We start from the raw sequence: 6120 nt of genomic DNA, 5'->3' as shown, positions 1-6120 counted from the left end.
TCTTTCCCTTTTCTCACTATTGGCACTGACTTCACTCATTCATACATTTAACAAACCTATTGGGTCCTACTAAGTTCCACAGGGTGTTCTAGGTGCAGTGGATATAGCACTGAACAAAACAGACACAATCCTACATTCTAGAAGGAGGAAAGAGTTAACAACTAAACAATGTGTAAATAATTCTAGATTTTCTAAGTGTTATGAAGGAAATAAACAGTGACTATGATAGGTAATCACAGGGGTGACTCTCTTTAAATAGGGTGATCTTTTCTGAAGAGATGACATTTCTGCCAAGGCCTGAATGAATGATGAGAAGGAGCTAAAAATAAAATTATCTGGGGAAGAGTAGCTCTTCCTTTACAGGGAAGAATAAGTTCAAAGTCCTGAGGTAGAGAAAAGGGGAGAAGGGGAAAAGGTGGTGAGAAGAGCAGATCCAGTAGAGTCTTAAAGGCACTGATAAAAGGGATTTATTGGGATTGCAATGATAAGCCATTGGTGAGCTTTTTAAGCAGGGGAGTGAAAAAATCAGATTAGTGGTTTAAAACACACACACACAGACACACAGACACAGACATACACACACACACACACACACACACTACAGACACTGTTAGGGTAAGTGAAATTTTAGGTGCCAAAGAGTGGGTGATTCAAATTCTCCAAGGCTCATATGAATTTTATTTTTATCCCAGAAGAAAGCTCCAAATTCTGAGTTCTTTGGTTTCTTGCAAGAAACTTAATTTAGGAAACCCTTGGCTATCGCGTTCTCCTAAAATCAGCCTACTTTGGCTTTTGTTTCTTGGTAAATTTTTTTCTTCCACAGAAGGAAAGCAATGAGATTTAACATTTCCATAAAAGGAAATTAGTTATCATGTTGGTGAATCCCTGGGTTCCTGTAAAACCTATGTCTTTCCTGCAGTTTGGATCCTATAGTTTGATTGTAAGGCTTGTGAGGACCATAACCTATTGTGCAGATGAGGCAGAGAGGGAAAATCTTGCTTCTCTGTAGACTTTTGAGACCCTGGGCCTTAGATTCATCATATGTAAAATGAGAGGGCTGGTCTAAAACAGAGCTTCTCAAATGTGACTGTGGACATTGTGGGCTGCGTAATTCTTTGTTGTGAAGGGCTGCCCTATATATTTCACTGCACTGTCAGATCCCTGACCTCTACCACTACATGCCAGTAGCATCCCCTGGATATTCAAGAATGTCTCCAGACAGTGCCAGATGTCCCCTGGGGTGCAAAATCTCCAACAATCGAAAACCACAGGTCCAGAAGGACTTTTTCATTTTCTACTTGCACTTAAATTTTAAATGCATCAGGAGCTCCAGCAATAGTCAGAGCCACTGTTGCACTTTTGATATTTTATGTTATTTAGGAAGACATTTTCTGCTGAGAAATGTTAAGATGTTTTCCCTCTTCTCCCTCTTTATCACCATGACACCAAATTACTGCTCTGAAGTGACTCATACCACAAAAAGCAGTCTGCTAAAGCCATGGTGGATATCGTATTCCCTTCTCAAAAGCTTGTGTATAATGAATCAAAGGTTGCTTGTTCTTCAGGTATATACATTTCATTTGTCTTTTTAAGGACCAATGATTCATTAAGGGACGAAGAAAGGGTTGTGCATTTGAGTATGTAGGGATAGAAGTAAAAGATGATAATGAATTAGATTAGAACAGTGGCAGGAGTATTAGAAGTAAGATATGTATCGATTTAAGATATGATTTTTGTGCACAGCCAAGCTGGCACAACATGGTTATGGATCTGAACAGACAGTGAGGGAAAGAAAGTATGCCATTGCATTTTTATGGTGAATTATCTAACTTTTACAAACTTTTCTTTGGTACACTAGAAAAATAGAATATAAATATTCCCCTTTATTCCTAGGAGGAAATTAATCGTTCTATGAAACTAATGGATTGGACTGGATTTAATGAGCTGTCAGTGTATACGGTGAAATAAAAAGAGAGTTTGAGGTTTGTCAGGGGGGAATAGGAAGTAAGTATTTCCATGAGAAATACAGAGTCTGAAGTCTGAGGGCAAGAGGAAGATGAAGCGGGGCTATTTACAAGGCCCCATGAGTTTAGGATCTGATTGCAAAATGATTTCCCTAAAACAGGGCACTTTGGCTTAAAAGTGAAGGACTGTGCATAGAACCACTACAAGGAGCTTTGTTCAAGTGCCCTGGGAGCTTGTGGAGCAAAGTCCTTTTTTTCCATGTTTTCCTTTTTTATGTATAATTCTTAAATAGACTTTATTTTTTAGAGAAGTTTTAAGTTCACAGGAAAATTGAAAAGATACAGAGATTTCCCATTTACTTCCTCCCCCCTCACATTCATAGTCTCCCCCATTATCAATATTCCTCAGCAGAGTGGTACATTTTCGACAATTGATGAAACTACACTGACACGTAATTGCCTAAAGTCCATAGTTTGCATTAGGGTTCACTCTTGATGTTGTACATCCTATGGGTTTAGACAAGTGTAAATGGCATATATCCACCATTATAGTATTAAACAGAGTAGTTTCACTGACCAAAAAAAATCCTCTGTGAGGAAGCTTTCTTCCAAATGTTTAATTAGGAAAAGTGGGGAGTTGGGGTGAAAAATTGTTCAGGAAGCTCTTGACTACTGTTTGAGACCCCTCTTCACCTGCACAACTGCTGCAGAGCCTCTGGGATCTGAAGCCAGTACAGCCGTCGCTGGGGCATAGACAGGCCCTGGCAGAGCTCCCTGGAGAGGACATCTTGGCCTGCTTGCTCCCACCAGTCTCCCTGTGGCCACTGCAGCTGGGGGATTCACTTCAGTGCCTTTTCAGAAGGTTCTCTAGCCAATTCAGAGCCTGCAGCAGACTTTCTGCTCCTTTCCCTGGGATGTATGCATCTACGTCAGTTCCTGGGTGGATGGTCCTCGTTTCAGGCCTGTCCTCATGGGAAGCTAATCCCAGCGCTGGAGACTGCACAGGTCTGAGAAGAACAGAGGTGCTCATGTAGAGAGGTGGCCTGTGGGAAGAACAGGCACTGGCCTGCCCTGCAGGCAGTTCCAACATGTAACTCAGCACTCTGAGGCTGGAGCTCAGTAGGGAATTCGGTATAGCTGGTGGATTCATGGTAGGACCATGGACAGAGGCTTCAGAGACAGGGGTGGGGCTCCAGCAGGTGCCCATCAGAGGGCTAGAAAGATACCTTAGCCGTTTTTTTGTTTTTTTGTTTAAATTCAAGGTAACACGTTGTTCAAATCTAAAGTTAGAAAATCACATTACATTTTGCTTATGAAACAAGTATGATTCAGAACTATTTTATTACAATATCACCAATTTTAAATTAGACAATATCATGGATGTTTATGTTTACAAATAGTACATAAAATTAGAGTGATATTTCATTTGTCTTGCTTTTCCAGGGCATAGAAAATTCACACAGCATAGAGAAGGTGTCATACTGGCTTAAGTTTATCAGAATTTCTTTTCTTGTTAAAATGTTTTAAATTTTTATTTTATTTATTTTTTTATTGAGGAATAATTGACATATAACATTATATTAGTTTCAAGTGTACAACTTAATGATTCAATATTTTTATACATTGCAAAATGTTTCCCACAGTAAGTCTAGTTAAAGTCTGTCAGCATATATTACTACACAATTTTTTCTTTCGATGAGGACTTTAAAAATTTAATCTCGGCTCGCTCTCCTGAGCCTCCCATGCTGGCAGGCCAGCCGGGCAGCCGGGCTGGTGCGCGGGGAGCGCGGGGGACGCGCGGGGGGCGGGGGGTGAGTTCTGGTTCCGGTTGTTTGTGCAGCTAGAGCAGCAGCTCTGGAAAAGATGGCGGCCCGGGCGGGTTTCCAGTCTGTGGCTCCGAGCGGTGGCGCTGGAGCCTCAGGAGGAGCGGGCACGGCGGCTGCCCTGGGTCTGGGCGGGCCTCCGGGGCCTCTGGTGCGAATGGGCCCGGCGCCGCGTCAAGGGCTGTACTGCTCCCCGATTCCCGGAGCGGCCTATCTGAGACCAGGTATGCTACCAGGCAGCCGAATGACACCTCAGGGACCTTCCATGGGACCCCCTGGCTATGGGGGTAAACCTTCAGTCCGACCTGGCCTGGCCCAGTCAGGGATGGACCAGTCCCTCAAGAGACCTGCACCTCAGCAGATCCAGCAGGTCCAGCAGCAGGCGGTCCAAAATCGGAACCACAATGCAAAGAAAAAGAAGATGGCTGACAAAATTCTACCTCAAAGGATTCGTGAACTGGTACCAGAATCCCAGGCCTATATGGATCTCTTGGCTTTTGAAAGGAAACTGGACCAGACTATCATGAGGAAACAGCTAGATATCCAGGAAGCCTTGGAACGTCCCATCAAGCAAAAACGGAAGCTGCGAATTTTCATTTCTAACACTTTCAATCCGGCTAAGTCAGATGCTGAGGATGGGGAAGGGACGGTGGCTTCCTGGGAGCTTCGGGTAGAAGGACGGCTCCTGGAGGATTCAGCCTTGTCCAAATATGATGCCACCAAACAAAAGAGGAAGTTCTCTTCTTTTTTTAAGTCCTTGGTGATCGAACTGGACAAAGACCTGTATGGGCGAGATAACCATCTGGTGGAATGGCACAGGACCGCCACTACCGAGGAGACAGATAGCTTCCAGGTGAAGCGGCCAGGACATGTGAATGTACGGTGTACTGTCCTGCTGATGCTGGATTACCAGCCTCCTCAGTTTAAATTAGACCCTCGTCTGGCTTGGCTGCTGGGTATCCACACCCAGACCCGTCCAGTGATCATTCAAGCACTGTGGTAATATATTAAGACGCATAAGCTCCAGGACCCACATGAGCGGGAGTCTGTCATCTGTGACAAGTACCTCCAGCAGATCTTTGAGTCTCAACGTATGAAGTTTTCAGAGATCCCCCAACAGCTCCACGCCTTGCTTATGCCACCAGAGCCCATCATCATTAATCATGTCATCAGTGTTGACCCGAATGATCAGAAAAAGACAGCTTGTTATGACATTGATGTGGAAGTGGATGATACCTTGAAGACCCAGATGAATTCTTTTCTGCTGTCTACTGCCAGCCAGCAGGAGATTGCTACCCTAGACAACAAGATCCATGAGACAATAGAAACTATCAATCAGCTGAAGACCCAGCGAGAGTTCATGCTGAGCTTTGCCAGAGACCCTCAGGGTTTCATCAATGACTGGCTTCAGTCCCAGTGCCAGGACCTCAAGACCATGACTGATGTGGTGGGTAACCCAGAGGAAGAGCGCCGAGCTGAGTTCTACTTGCAGCCTTGGGCACGGGAGGCCGTGGTGCCGATACTTCTACTCCAAGGTGCAGCAGAGACGACAAGAATTAGAGCAAGCCCTGGGAATCCGAAATACATAGGGCTTCTCCCACAGCCCTGATTTGGCTGCACCGATTTCTTTATTTGGGCACAAAGTTCCCATGTGCCTGTGCCCTCCCCTGGTCTGCATAGGACCTCTAGATAGTATTAGAGAGAGAACCCGTAGTGGTAATCAGTGCATTGAATGGATTGGGCCTAAAGCCAAGTGGTCTTCAAGGGGACCAGCTACACTGATCCTGCCCTTCAGAGACCCAGGAGTTGGGAGCTTTAGTCCCTTCTCCAAGACTCAGGCCTGGGGGCACTCTGTAAGCTAGTTGATCTCGGCTTTCCTGATAACAGAATCCAGTTTCCTTCCTTCCCTCCACAGGTTTGGAGCAAACTGTCCCTTCACTTTTTGCCCTCTAGCACTAAAGGAATCCTGGTTCTTGGGCTCCACTGAGCCCCAGATCAGTCTGCAGCCCTCTAGCCCTCTGGATTGGCCTGCTGTCTCAGTGCTTCTCTTACACCCTCGTAGGGGATCCACCTCAGTATTGGAGTTTGTTCTCTTAGTATTGCTCCCTCTCACCACACTCCCTGTAGCTGCTTTTTAGGATTCTCTCCTATCTGTCCTAACCCAGGGCATTTGAGTGGGGGAATCTTGCCTTTTCCTGTCAGAGCCCCAAGGGCCATCACCTAGGGTACTGTCATTGCCAGCAGAGGCTGTTCCTTCCTGCTATTGCTTGGGAGAGGTGAGAGGTGTGACTCATTCATTCATTCCACCCTGTTTCTCCCCCCATCCTTTCATG

At 45.2% G+C, this 6120-nt stretch overlaps 1 pseudogene; it reads left to right on the top strand.

The window, feature by feature from the left end:
* The first annotated feature begins 3827 nt into the window (after positions 1 to 3827).
* LOC103088152 (SWI/SNF-related matrix-associated actin-dependent regulator of chromatin subfamily D member 1 pseudogene) lies at positions 3828 to 5376 on the top strand (annotated as a pseudogene).
* Positions 5377 to 6120: the final 744 nt, after the last annotated feature.

This window comes from Lipotes vexillifer, unplaced genomic scaffold (genome assembly GCF_000442215.2).
Source record: "Lipotes vexillifer unplaced genomic scaffold, Lipotes_vexillifer_v1.1 scaffold153, whole genome shotgun sequence".
NCBI classification, from domain to species: Eukaryota; Metazoa; Chordata; class Mammalia; order Artiodactyla; family Lipotidae; genus Lipotes; species Lipotes vexillifer.
The sequence above is the reverse complement of the archived record's forward strand: the minus strand, read 5'-3'. Positions and strand labels throughout refer to the sequence as shown.